General features: G+C 42.4%; 1 protein-coding gene across 1 annotated transcript in view; it reads right to left on the bottom strand.

The window, feature by feature from the left end:
• The window catches only part of BMPER (BMP binding endothelial regulator), a 155,560-nt gene that overhangs the window by 130,634 nt on the left and 10,862 nt on the right, over positions 1-14,064 (bottom strand). The window lies entirely within an intron of this gene.

Here is a 14,064-nt window from a genome sequence, read left to right as displayed (position 1 = left end):
AAGGGCAGAAAACAAATACTTTTTTTTTTTAAGTAAAATTTTGGTACTTGAAATTCCTGACTGAAAGTAGCCCTCTGAAGTGAGCTCCACCTATAATTAGTAGCTCAGTTCATTAAGTGACACAGGTGGCCATTTACTAGATGCAAGCACCCACCTCATCCAATCTTATGACTTAATTAGAGACCAAAAAATCAAAGGGCTAGAAAAATGTAAATCATAAAACTAAAGGAAAAGAAATCATGCTTTTCAGTCTTTTTCTTTTGCTCCGTGGCCTTATTCAAGGTGCCTGTGAAGGATAACACACTGCTTTTATTACACTCCAGCCTCTTTGTCTAAAATCAGAGGTTTATTTTTTTCAAAGTCACTGCCTGATCTGATGGGAGCTATAAAGGCACTTCAATCTTATCAGCGTAAATGAGGAATAACTCTAGCCAAGTCAGTGTGAAATCTGTAAATGAGAATCATGCCCTAAAAGTTCTCAGCTAAACTGCAGCTGCAGTGACACAAATAACTACTGTAAAAAGACAGGCCACTGCTAGTTACTGATACGTGCTGGCTGCTTTTCATCACTCCAGCATTGCAAAGCAACCATAAATGCAATTTAACTGGCTAGTTAAGCTGAATTTATGACAGTTCTGAAGTTCTGGATTGACACAAAGAAGCCAGAGTATAGCAGTGAAACTGGTTCAACAACTTATTTTTAGAGCTCAGGATGAAATTCTGATTTCCTTTATGTGAAAATAGTGCCCCTGACTTTGCCTCATTTCAGCCTCAGTCAGACATGTTAAAAGGCAGCAAAACCAAGTTTACCAAACCTACCAAAAATACAAGTCTACATTTTAAAGGATTCTGCTAAGATCTGATTCTTTTCAATGACAGTTTGTTCAACAAGAGATTTAATAACATCTAGTGGCCTCATTACCTGTAACAATGGGAAAATCTTTTGCATGGTGAAATGGGTTTGAAGGAAGGGCAAAATTCAGCAGAATGTGTTCCTTTGGAAAACATGATTTACCTGAGACATATATCATGGATCCAAGGGATTCATGGCGCACAGTGCCCTTCTACGGTAACCTACCCATGTAGGACCCATTACCGCAGGTTCAGTGGGCACCTACCCATTAGACTCCCTCTTCGAAGGAAGAAATCATTAAGATGGCAGGGAGAGGAGAGAGAAATAAAACACTGCTCTGTATTTCCTTTTATTCCCTGATCCCCAGGGCACTCCTGGGGCATATATCAAACACAGCCCTACTTCCTAGCAACCTTCTCCCCCTTTCTCCTAAGCACAGGCTGCCTCTCCCTGCCCTCAGATACCTCCTGGTCATTATCTGGCTCTGTAGAAAGGACTTTCTCAGTGTGGCCAACTGGTTGTTCCATGTCAGTGGTATGAAATAATCCTAAGGATGACCCTGACACATGTATTTCAAACAAGAGGTATCTGGCTTCGGACTAAAAGTCTCCTGTTTGACCCAGATCACTTAAATCAGAAATCTTCTCTGCAAATGACAATTTTGGTACCACTGAACCAACTCAGAAAGGAGGGGAGGGAGCCAGCCAAATTCAGATCTTCTCCTTCTTCATGTATCACCAGCAACCCTGGTGGCCAAATCCCAGTCTCAGGACCTTCGTTACAGGTGAGAATGGAAGTAGCAGGAAAGAAAGAAAAATCAAAACTGAGCATGGCTCTATAGTCTAGTGCTGGGAGGTTCTCCTGGGAGGGAAGATTTTGGAGTTCACATCCCCATGCCAAGGGCTGTTTTACATTAAGCAGCTGCTCCATGTAATGTATTTTAGCAGGCCACAGTGCAGTGGGCTGGAACTGAAGGGTCCTCCCCCTTGGAGAGTATCTTAAGCGGCAGGCTATGGATTCACATTTCCTTTCTTTATCCCAGGAGACTTTGAACTACTTGCTGCTCAGTGGCCTAGCTTCATCAGAGGAGGGGCTTGTTCCTCACAGTCCCAAAAGCCACCGGTCCTGATCAAGAGGACTTTTGTGGGGAAAGTGGGAGATGGATCTTGGATTTGCCTCTGGAGGTGGAGGGCACCGAACGAAGATCTCTGTCTCAGAGGTGAGTGCACCAGTCACTACAGCATGGTGCTAAAAGGTGGGGGAGGAGATGCCACACTCACACCATTCTTTTTTTTTTTTTCTTTTTTTCTTTTTTTTTTAAGAAAAGAGCACCAGCAGCTCTGTCCTTTGAAGGACAAGCTGCAGCCTCCTGCCTGCAGGAACAGGTCTGTGCATCCCAGGTAAATAGAGGCAATTCTTTGACATCAGGACTAGAGTGTCTAAGCCCTGATGAGAGGTGGGATTTACAGAGCTGATGTCATACTGTCCTTATCTCTATCTGGTCTTATAGGTGAGCCCCAGAAGATGGACCTTGATGTGCCTAACTCCCTGTGCATGAGAGACATGAGGCCTGACATAGGGGCTGAGCTGCTCTTCCAGGGGTCTAGGCGTGAGGTACTGCGATGCTCAGAGATGCAGCCCCTATGGCTCTTCTGGGTGTCTTTTTGCTCACCAAACATACAGTAGAGCCACTATTAAGACATACCACCTCACAGTATAGTGTTAATGCCAAAATCTCTGTTGAACTAAACACAGATGAGTGTAACTCCCTGGAAGTGCAGTGGAGTTCCTCTTGTTTCTTCTAAGATGACTGAATTTAACCTTTAAATTCTTTCTGAAAATCCTGTTCTTTTATCTCAGTTCCATGCCTTGTGGAAAATTAGGCCAGAAGATGTGGAGGAAAGGGTTAATACCATGCAATCAATCATATGACAGGAGCAGATAAAGCAGGGCTGGTAAATCATTGTTTAGTCTATTGCAGTCAGGCATTATCCAGTGCAGATCTCCTAGGCCGATAGGGTGTAAAAGTACGAAGATAAAACAAGGAGCAATTGTCACCAGGAGCTTTTTTTTCACCCTGTAGACCAAAACACTGCTTTTAACATGTACTGTCATTTTGCTTGTTCCAGTTTTGCTGCCTCCTTCCCTCCCATTTCACAAGGCAAAGCGGAGTGTGAGAGCAAATGGACCTTAACAACAAATCCTTTCCTTCCAAAAATGTCCCCTCCTACCCCCAGTAATCATAACATTTCATTACTTGTCCCAATCATACATTTAAAAAGTTGTTAAGTAGCTGCATGCAGGAGAGCTGTATTACCAAACCTCCATCTGTGTTGTCAACAGCATCTCAGGAGTTGCTGAAAGCTCTCAGATACTTTGATTTTTGCTGTTCTTAAGAGAAAACTTCTTAGACGACAACATTCAGAAGCCAAATGTTATGGGAGGGTAGGGGATTTTTTTCCTTTTGTTTAAAGGACATGCACTCTGGCACTGAGAATTGCGGAAGAGACACATGGCTCATAAATACATAAACCATTTGCTAAATCAGAAACCTGGGAGTCAGTCAAAATCCATAATAGGATCCCAAGATTCATAATAAATAACTTTTAATTATAGTCCTGCACAATAATTATTTTAAATAGATGGTTTATAGATTCACATCTGGGTTTTGTTTTTTTTTAATTTAGTGCTCAGGCACACACACAGAAAGTGAGAGAACATCGCAAGACCTCAGTTAAGTTTTTTGTTAGTGTTGGAAAATACATATTTTTTAAAAGAGGTCAAGCTGATCCAGAACAACACTGTCACATCTGACGCAACTCCCCAGTGAACACTTGGTAAAGGGTTCATGCTGGAATTTCAGACTCCCTCAGAAAGAAAAATTTAGGGAAGTGCTAGAGAATCACCCTGGACTCCTCTCCTGTACTCACTGAGCTTGACTGCTGGAGAACTCTGCTTTTTAATATGTTTTGGGGAAAATCCATACATTTTGTTTGGTGCCCTCTTTTCTCACCTCTCCCACGCTTTGCCAGTGGGAACCAGAGGTCTCATCTTTAACATAGCGTGATGTCAAATTTCTGTACAAGAGAGATACATTAACCAGAGCTATTACTGGTGTTACTGCTTCATGTTACCTTTATTATAACCTTCTCTCAACACAATTTGTTCGTCTTCCACACACACCTCGTATTTTTAACCTTCCATCAAAGAACTCTGCACAAAATAGCCCATTCCAGTGACAAAATATATCAAGACTAGCAGCCTTAAGCTCATGTGGTACAGTTAAATAAAATGCCAACATGAAAAGAAAAAGAAAAAAAAAGAAAAGAAATCTGAATATTTGGCAGAGATCTTAGAGAGGATGTGAGCCAAACCACATCTCGGAAGCCACAGCCAACTTTCTACCGGGCTCCCCACTGGGCTCCTGCTGTCTCACACATCAGCCGCTAGGAGGGTGGCTCTTTTCAACCTGGATTTGGCTTGCGGGAGGAGCAAATCAGAAGTCTGCTTTGTTTCTTAAGGGCTTCATCAGCAAGCACCTCAGTAAACAGTGCTCCGAGCTCAGTGTTTCACTGTCAGCTGCAGGGGTAGACCTGGCTGGGAAGATGTTGCAAATGTGGGCTCGCAGGGGGTAAATTTCCACTAGGAAATTCTGTTCGTTTTTATGGATTGAAAATGCTTTCAGGAGACTCACACTGCATTTCTGGTATCCTGAAGATATTAAATATTTATACAGAATAGGAAAAACGTTGCCTAGACTTTCATTTAACCAAAAAAGACTGTAGAGAGAGAAATAGTAAAAGTAACAGGGGCAGGTTAAGTAGGAATATGAACTACCATTAATGGCTAATCCTGACAACACTCATTTTCGACCATTATTCATCGCAGTCCTACTATTATGCTCATTAGTAACTCTGAGTAACAGGACTCCTCCCAGAGTAGTTCAGAGTGTCTTTATGTCCCTGTAAGGAGAAGCCCTGTGGGATCAGCCTCCGAAACCATAACAATTTTCAAACAGTGGTGAAAGTTGCCCCTGGGGAATTTGGGATGGAGCTTTCCAGTGTGCACATATGACCTTGGGAGAAAAAAGAGCCATTCAAAATTAATGAGGCAAATGTACTTAAGTCACTTAGGCAACCTCTCCACTACAAGGTGTAGGGCAGGCTCAAGCACAAGTTAAAGCACGCTGAACACCATGACCTGCCTGTTTCCCAGCCGTGCTGCTGGCTCTTTGCCCAGATATTGCATGTGGCCAGAGCACCCATGCGGTGTTCATGGAGCTGTGCTGAGTCCCACCAGGCCTCAGGAGCGAGGGTTCGGGCCAGCACTGGCATCCAGGCTCTGCCCCTCAGCAAAGTTTGGGAGCGGAGGCTAAGTCTGTGTCTGCACCTTGCTTACGTGCAGGCAACCAAGACATTGGGCCAACCCCAACTTGAGGACAAGCTTAGACAAGTGCATAACTCATGGTCTAGACAAATCCTGAGGCACTTTCTGAAAATACTACCCTTACTCCTTTGGCACTCTTGCTTGGAACTCATCGTTTCAGGTCCGATTTACAAACTTCACTTTAATTAGTGGAGCCGATGCAAGCAAGCAATCCCTACTAAGTACTGAGAGACTACTGTCTCCAGTGAATATTTCTCTGCCTGAGCAAGAGCTGTACAATTTGGCCTTAGGGAGGAGACACCACTTACCAAGGAGAGGAGTATGCAGGCACTTCAAACCACTGACAAGAAAAAAAGTCTCAGTTCCTTTGTTTCCACTCCAATTATCTGGTTTCCCCTTGCAGAAACAAATTTTGTGGGTGCAATGACAAAAATGATTTAGCACAGTAGATGGAGTTTTAAATTCAAGGTAGAAAAATATTTCCCTATGAAACAATGGCTGTTTTCTGCAAAACAATAAAGTTCTCTTTGTTCACCTACATAAAGCTACAAACACCGAGGCATATGCTCACCATAGAGAGAGAGAAGTCCTATTAATTTTAAATGTGTCTTTAATTTTAGTGGGACAACTCACATGAGTAAAGTCAAACAGATGCTTACATATTTGCAGAATTAGGGCCTTGCCCATCACACAACATGACTATGATTTCAGCATGAGTTGCATTAGACACATGCAAATGACAGTATTTCATCATGAATAAAATATGCTGGTTCAGTCCACAGAGTCTCTTTTCACTTTTTTGAACAGAGCACACAGTAGCTTCTGATTCACTCTCTCGTCCTCGTAATCTCTTTAGTTTATCTGCTCTCTCTGCTCAAAGCATCAGCCCATCACTGACACCAAGCAGGGATGAGGCTAAAGCTCCCTCTGCAGTGGTGCTCAGCCAACATCAATGACTCCCTTCGGCCTAGGCTATCCCCACTCCCTAGGAAACACAATTAAAACAAAAGTCTTGCTTGCTGAAAGATGACACCAAATTTCACTGCAAATGGGGATTTGCCACCACTGTGAAGAACACATTAGTACGTGCAAGTCGCTCAGGACACATCACTCACAACCGCTTATAGCCTTTTTTTTGTTTTTTGCAGTGTGTTTAATGATGTTCACCAGCATGAGGAAAGTGACCTCTGTGGCCAGCTTCAGTCCTGTTTTTCCCTGACAGCAGCCTGCTGCACTATTATATAGCAAAAAGAAAGCACTTTCTTCTCATATTTGTTTGCATTAATGCAACTGCTACGACTGCAGCTGGGATCAGGGTCCCATTACATTAGACATCACATAAGCACGTGCTAAGAGTAGATCCCCTACTCCAGTGATCTTACCATCAAAGTAGACAGACAGAAAAAATGACCATAATTGCACATTAAGTCAGTGAGAAAGCCAGAACAGGATCCAGACCTCTCAGCTCGCAATCTCTCTGCCTCTACCTCACCCTTTTAGTGTGATTTAGGACTAGAATTTGACCCTACAAAGTTAAGGGCAAAGCTCTTTACCTTTCAAGAGAATAGCATATGACAATATCCTAACAATAAAAGGCATGGTCTTCAGAAGTTCCCTGCAGTTCACGCTGTAGTCCAAAATATTACATATAAATCCAAGAGTTGTGTTTCAGGGAAAGGGCATGCATCACAGTTCTTGTAAGAGAGCACACCCTTATATTTCATGACATACATGCATGTAAAATTTCCAGATTTTCCCCCTTCGTGCTTTAGCCAAAAAATTAATGGGTTTTCTATTTTTGTGAAGAAAAGAACTCATATTACTTACCAAATAGTCAGCTAAATTTGATGACAATAAGCAGTCTGACAAAGAAAACGGTAGTGACAGGCAATACCTGTCAGTTTGAAGTTCAGAGTATGAACATGTACCTGTGCAGCTGGAGGAGGTGATGGCTCACAGATCAGACCCTATTAGCTTACAGTTTGCCTCTTGCTGGACATTGCCAGTCACACAGATCAGCCAGTCAAACGTTTTGGATGGTCACTGCCCAGCTCAGGGTGAGCAAAATGAATGATGTGGAAAGTCTGGTCCAGCCTAAACTAGTTTATCCTGACTTAAGCAGATAGGGAGAATCCATGCATGCAATTCTGACAGGAGATAGGAATTTCCTAGAAAAGAAAAGGGAAAGGCAGCTGAGGGCAGTAAATCTCCCACTACCTTAGTTAGATCCAGAGGCCTCCTGTACACAGTCTGAGCCAATGAATATGAAATATCGTTGCTTCCCCAAGTGTATTAGCTTCTGGAGCATGCTGCTCTGCTGACCTGATCTCAGTGTAGTGCCAAGGCCTGAGGAAGAAGAGTTTGCCTCAACCCATACACTTCCTTAGTAGAACTGGCTTGAAATACCCTGAGGAAATTCTAGCCTAAAAAAATGTTGAAGTTTGCATTGATGAATTATCAAATCTATTTCAGAGACGGTAAAGCAGATTGTGCTGAAGGTTTAAAATAGTTGATTAAATTAGTTGAACTCAACTAATTTTCAGTCAAACCACGGTCTCATGTTCTTTCCTGTCTCAAAAATTAACATTAACTTAGTCCCATCAAAAGAGCCTCTTTACAATACTCCACTTTTGTTTCTTAACTGTTGCCATCCTGGTTCAATAGGCTGTATTCAGCTTATTTCCCTGTGGACTTATTGCCAATAAGAGAAATGCAAAACCATGAAATCTTTAAAAAGCGCATCAAAAACTGGCTCCATCAGTTCCAAAATTCCCAATTTTTGGATGAGACCACCACATCTTCTATTACAGACTGAATACCAACAGATAGTCATTTCTCTTCTACTGATGTAAATGAAAACTTCATTTGGCATTTATTTAAATGAGATGCATTAACTGTGTTTTTATAAAAATCATCTCATCACATTTTGATGGGATAAATCTATAAATACATTATCCAAACAATAAGTTACCTCACATGTATCTAAGGGAACTCTTTATTGCTTTCTGTGCCTGAAATCTGCTTACTCAACCTTTACACTGGAGATTTAGGTAGTGGCAAATGGTCCATTCTGGGGCTTGAGCCTGTACTGAAAACTTTGAACAAAGCAGCCCTTGAGGCCATGTAGTTTCTAAAGAGTTTAAAAAGCCCAATGGGCCTCCTAACTTACTCTGCAACAAGTCATATCCCATGAAGAAATTCATTTCTGTACAACACAAAAACAGAGTTAGATTAAAGAAAAGGAAAGAAAAAAAGCAAGGCCCCCTGCTGCTCTGTCTGGCCAGAATCATGTCTTTTACTGCCCATATCCTCTAAAGAAATGATGCTCTGATGATATATTACCCTAATACATCACTAAGTGACAGTTTTCCCATGATACTGTATCCTCAAAGATGTGATGCATGCCAGAAGCAGCAACAGGGGATCTTGGTGGGGGGTAGAGGGGCGTCTTTTTATTTTCTTCCTTTTTTTTATCTACAATTTATATTTTAATGCTATTTTGTCTGGAAAATCCCTGTCAATCCCAACTTCATAATCCAGAGGACTCCTAGAAGTTTTGCAGGAATAGCACTGCTTTAAAACTGGAAAGCACCAAAAAAAAAACCCACCCCTCTTCATTTAATTGAAAAAGGTTTTGAAATAGGACCAAAATGCTTGAGGAACAACAACCAAATAAAAATAGTAGCCCAAAAGAAAGTAACAAGAGTCTGTTTTCTATTAGAAAATTATTTAGGCAAGAGGCCTCCAGACACTGCTGTTTTAATGTACTTGCAAGTAGGCTGAGCACTGACCCTGCTTTTGTTTTCTTATGTGATCTTGCCTATGCTACACAGTAGTATTGCAAAAAAAGTGAAGGTTGTTCACTGAGGTCTGCTGCGAGAAGAGGCAGCAATAGCTTGTCTGTCTGTCTAGAGAAGCCTGTGGGCAGGAAGGGACAAGGAGCACCAGCATTTCAGACGGGACTCATGAAGAATGCAAGAGCTTTCAGGGTCTTATTCAGCTCCCCTCAGCTCGCAGGATCTCACTCCTCTTTTTCTGCTCTGCACTGTTAGCGTCTCAGAGAGGCAGCTGGTAATCCCAATTTTGCAATTGGTGCCAACAGAGGAGGCTCCAGTCACAGGAAAACTTAGTCAGAAAAAAATATACTAAAATGACGCTTTATTTGACACATCTCATTTCTGTGTGTTTCTACTTCAGATCCACTCATGCTTCTGATGGATACAAAGCTTTACTGCTATAAGAAAGGGAGGGGGAATAAATTCCCCTTTGTTGTGATCAACCACATTGCCAAATTAGGTTTAGATTTTGACTTTGAAAACTTCAGCTGACACTGTAGCTATTAGGGGGAAAAAGCATATTTTGACTCATGAACTCAGCAAAAGCTATATGGAAGTCATTGCGAGGAAACTAAAAGCCAAAGCTGTCAAAGTCATTTTCGCAGTGCTTTAGCTGACTCTGACCATATTTTGCGGCCTGGACCTTGCTGCTTTTGGGTGAGATGTAGCAGCCCTCATTCACAGCAGTGATCACTTAGCCACATGACAATACCACTGCAGTCAATGAAACCACCCACGGGAGCGCGGAGGTTTGAGCTTAGCTTTTCAGCGCAGACACACGCACAGTGCCCTATGTACTGGGTAGGCCTAGTTAATTAAGCATTTATTTTTAAATGTTGCTTTGGAAAGAAGTTTGCTATCCAAAATAAGAAACTAATATTGCACAACCACTTTCTGCTTGAAAAATCCAGTGGTTAAAACATGCTTTTGCATAATCTCAGCCCTGCAGGGACAGTTCTCACTTCTGCAAAGCGAATTCCCGTCTTTCTGTTTTGCACATGTACAAACAAACAGATTCTGGAATGTCCGAAGCTTATGAATCTCAACTATAATAATGCATTGAATAGAGGCAATACAAGCAGATTTCTCACAGCCTGTGTTCCCTTCACTCCTTCCTTTCCCCTGCCCTACTTGCACTGCTGGAAGTAAAAAAAATACCTGTTTCTGACGAGTAAATGGAGCTGACATTAGAGCAAAGCTATAAGGTGAATGGGGTATGCACAAGCCATTTGTCATCTTGACAAAGTGATTTTCGGCCACCAGTGGGACACTTTAAAGACATCTGAATGGTTGGCCTTGACCACCAGCATTTCTCACAGCTTATAAGGGGCCCTGTGGGACTGAGAACACAACCTGCTTTTGGAAGTGACTCCTGCAGTGGTACCTCTTGATGGATGTAAAGGGAGTGTGATATATCAGGTGCCATTAAGATCTTTGCTAGCAGGTTATATTTACGTAAGTATGGTGTGCAGATAGCATCTTGTTAACCCAATTAATAAGACTCAAATGTCAGGAAAGGGATTATGCCTGTCTGGAAATTCACAGTGCAAGAAAGGCAGCCGCAGATGATTTCATTGTGTGGGACAGCCCTGTTCTCTTTGAAGAGCAAGAACTCGGGCAGCAATGCCACCTCAGTAACCAGGAGGGAAACCCTGGGAGAGGAGGAAAGATGATCTGAAACCCAAAGTTTTCACACCGTTAGCATAAGAAGGGCTCTAGAACTTTATGTTGAGAGAGCTAAGTCCCATGTAAAAATCAGAATCTGAATTGAAGAAAACTAAGAAATATCCGTCACAGGACTTAGGAAATTAAGTTTTGATTAACTGCACCTCATTCCATAATAATGAACTGTAACCTAGGGCAGCCCCCACCAGGAGATGGTTACTGAGTCCTGGGTGTGCCTCAAACCCTTGGCACTTCAAGTCTGCAGGCACTGACCTTTGCTTCAGCTCCTGAGCGGTTTGATAGCCAGCTCCTGGCTAACCCATCCCTTATACAAAACCCTACCTGAGGTGGAGGACTTCATATTTGGGGCATTTAGATTGGACACAAAATGTCTCTACTGAAACATGGCTGGGGAAGGAGCTACCATGAAAATCACCCTTCTCTGCACAATATAGGGCATTCTGGATGTCCCATATGGAGCTGTCTCTCAAGAGAAGGCCCTCATTGCTAAGCCTGTTCGGGGTTGGAAGAGGAACACTTCATCCACCTTGTTAGTGCTGCTGCATTTTGCATGGACTATTTATTTGCGTGGACTCTTCACTAACCTAGGGAAGACCGGGAACTTTCCTGAGAAAGATGAGATCTCTAATCTTTGCATCAATGACTTTTGACATACTGTACAATAAGCCGATTTTCTCCCATGCTCTCAAACTATTAAGCTGCATGATACAAGAGGAAACACTAGTATCATCCACAAGTGACTGCTGCTTGGGTTTTGAAAGACAAGACAGACACCAAACTCCAAAAGCAGGTCAAAGCAGCAAACTCTGAACAGCACAGAATAAGGAACTTGGCCCCGAAACAGAGAGAAGTTTAGGGTACAGCCCAGTATTCAGCAACTCCTGTCAGCTCTCTGCTCAGCATGTTGGCTGTAAGAAATCCCTACTCTGAATTGAGGAGACAAAACATTTAACATGGGCTGCTTGGGTCAACAGTCCAACCTAAGCACTATCTAATGGGTTAACCTAAATCCTTTGATGGTAACAGTACCTTAGGGCCACAGTCATAGGTTGTCCACAAATGCACAAGACTAGTACTAAGTCTCTAGAAAATGCTTAAAATTCTTTCACATCTCTGGTTCCAGACTCATACTTGGCTTTTCTGGAGAAAGTCACATCTACAACCTGTCAATTAAAGCCCCGTCTCACCAGTATTTTTTGTGCTTTCTTGCGTGTAAGAAGTAATGCCCAGCAAACAGATTAAAGCTACCGCCGCATCTGTCCAAATGGCTGCGCTCCAGTGAACCTCCCTTTTGTTGTAGATGATTTGCTTTCTTTTCCCCTTTTGGCTCCAACGTTTGTATGTTTCCATATGTGGATTGGTTAATTATGCCAAGAAACCTGATGATATCATAGATATTCTTTTTATACTAAAATAATTATATACAGTTTTAGGCACTAAATATGTACACTTCTTGTAACAACAAGTACATAAAGCCAGTCCAATTTCTCACTATCATGGCCTAGAGTTCTGTATGTTTTTTTAAATTTCCACTCCAGATTGATTTTGGGTCAAATAGTTTTTGCCTGAGGATTAGAAACCTTGCCAAGTTTAAATTGGACATACACAGATATTTTTCCAGAAGCCATATAAATTGCATGCTTCTTCAATCTCCTCAGCGTTTTCATGTTTAAAAAGTTGTGATTCAGCATAGGTGCACTATGCTACTTGTTAAATGTCTACATCAGCAAGTTTATCCAGAAATGCCTAATGAGCTTAGATCATAGAAAAAGCAGGCCTCTTATCCACGTATCCACTGCTTTTAAGAACAAGACATCAAGCAACCCTTGGTTTCCAGACTAAAAAGCTTGCACTTTTTGCATTTTGCCAGCCAACATAATTTTCTGTTTTTATTTTAATCAAAAGCATTTGCCAGATCAAAGCACCAATCCACCTAACCTGGTTAACTGCTCCAACTGCCACCAGTACTGAGTATTTGGGGAGGAGGGGTGCTAAATATGAAAATGATCCACCATGCACTGCCATACACAGAAGAAACTATTTTCTGTCACAAGCAAATGATCAACAGTCTCCCTGTGTTAAGACGGCTGGCTGCCCTATCAGTATTTTGGGTCCCACAGGCAATCCTTTAGCTAATAGCCTTATCTAAGGCCCAGCCACACTATCCAGTTCCTTCTTGCACCAATGATTCCCAAACAGCACAACCTGGAGGTGTTTCACTAAGTGGCAAAATCAAATCATAACCATTATGTAGCCTTACAGCAGTTGTTTATCAGCAATTCCCCCTCTCTCCCAAACCATGCTTCAATTACATATAACCACTCAGACAGAAAAAAGGAGGAGAAGACAACCTCAGGACAATCAAGGTCTGTAATTCTTCAGCTGCTAATAAATCATAAGACAAACCAGAAAAACAGATGCAAATGTTGCAACCAGAAAAACAGATGCCCATCAAAATAAATTTCAGTGGTTCCAAACTTTGTGATAGATCCAATTCCCATTGAAGCTTAATGGATATATATAATATAATATAATGGATTATAAAGATGCCAGGAACCATTTAAAAAAAAAAGAAAGAAAAAAAAAAGAATAAACACTACTTTTAGACCACAAGTTGTCAGAAACCTGATCTGCCTGGCCAGTGCTCTAGGACACATGGGTTCATATCCCTTTGGGCGAGGAGGAAGGTGAAGCTGCTTCTTCCATACCCCAAGCAAGTCCTTTGGGTAGGGAGGAGATGGTGAACCTTACCGTGCATCACGGCCGCTTGGCAAAAGCGGCAGCCGGCACCGCACAAAAGGGGCAGCCTGCATCCTCGGCACACACCGGGATCACGCTAAGCACTGTGGCAGCCCGGCGCTGAGCAATACCTGCTTTTTGGGTTTCAGGGTGGAGTAGAAATGACACCGTTCAACTCCTCAAATCTGGGGCAGCTCTGGACATTCAGGTCAACGCAGTGCACAGAGAAGTTTAAAACTGAAACGGAAGGGTCCAGGGAGTCAAGGACTTTGCGCCAAGTATCTGACGAGCGGGAAGTTTCAGCATTGCCGGTTGGGTTTATGCACCCGTATGGCTGTTGAGCACAGTGTCACCACTGTACGAAGGCCAGCAGATGCCCTACATGAACCAACGCCGCTCCCGAGCAAACGGCCGTATAATTGTGTCAGTACAGCTCTAAGCCAGATCAGACTCGATAATAAGACTTAATAAGACTTAATAAGACTTGATCCACTCCTTAACCCTGAACCGTGGGGAAGAGGTTTATTTAAAACCAGGACTCAAAGAAATTGGAGCCTCAGACTG

Source organism: Apteryx rowi, unplaced genomic scaffold, assembly GCF_003343035.1.
Source record: "Apteryx rowi isolate R43461 unplaced genomic scaffold, aptRow1 scaffold_276, whole genome shotgun sequence".
Classification (NCBI taxonomy): Eukaryota; Metazoa; Chordata; class Aves; order Apterygiformes; family Apterygidae; genus Apteryx; species Apteryx rowi.
This window is presented reverse-complemented; position numbering and strand designations above follow the sequence as displayed.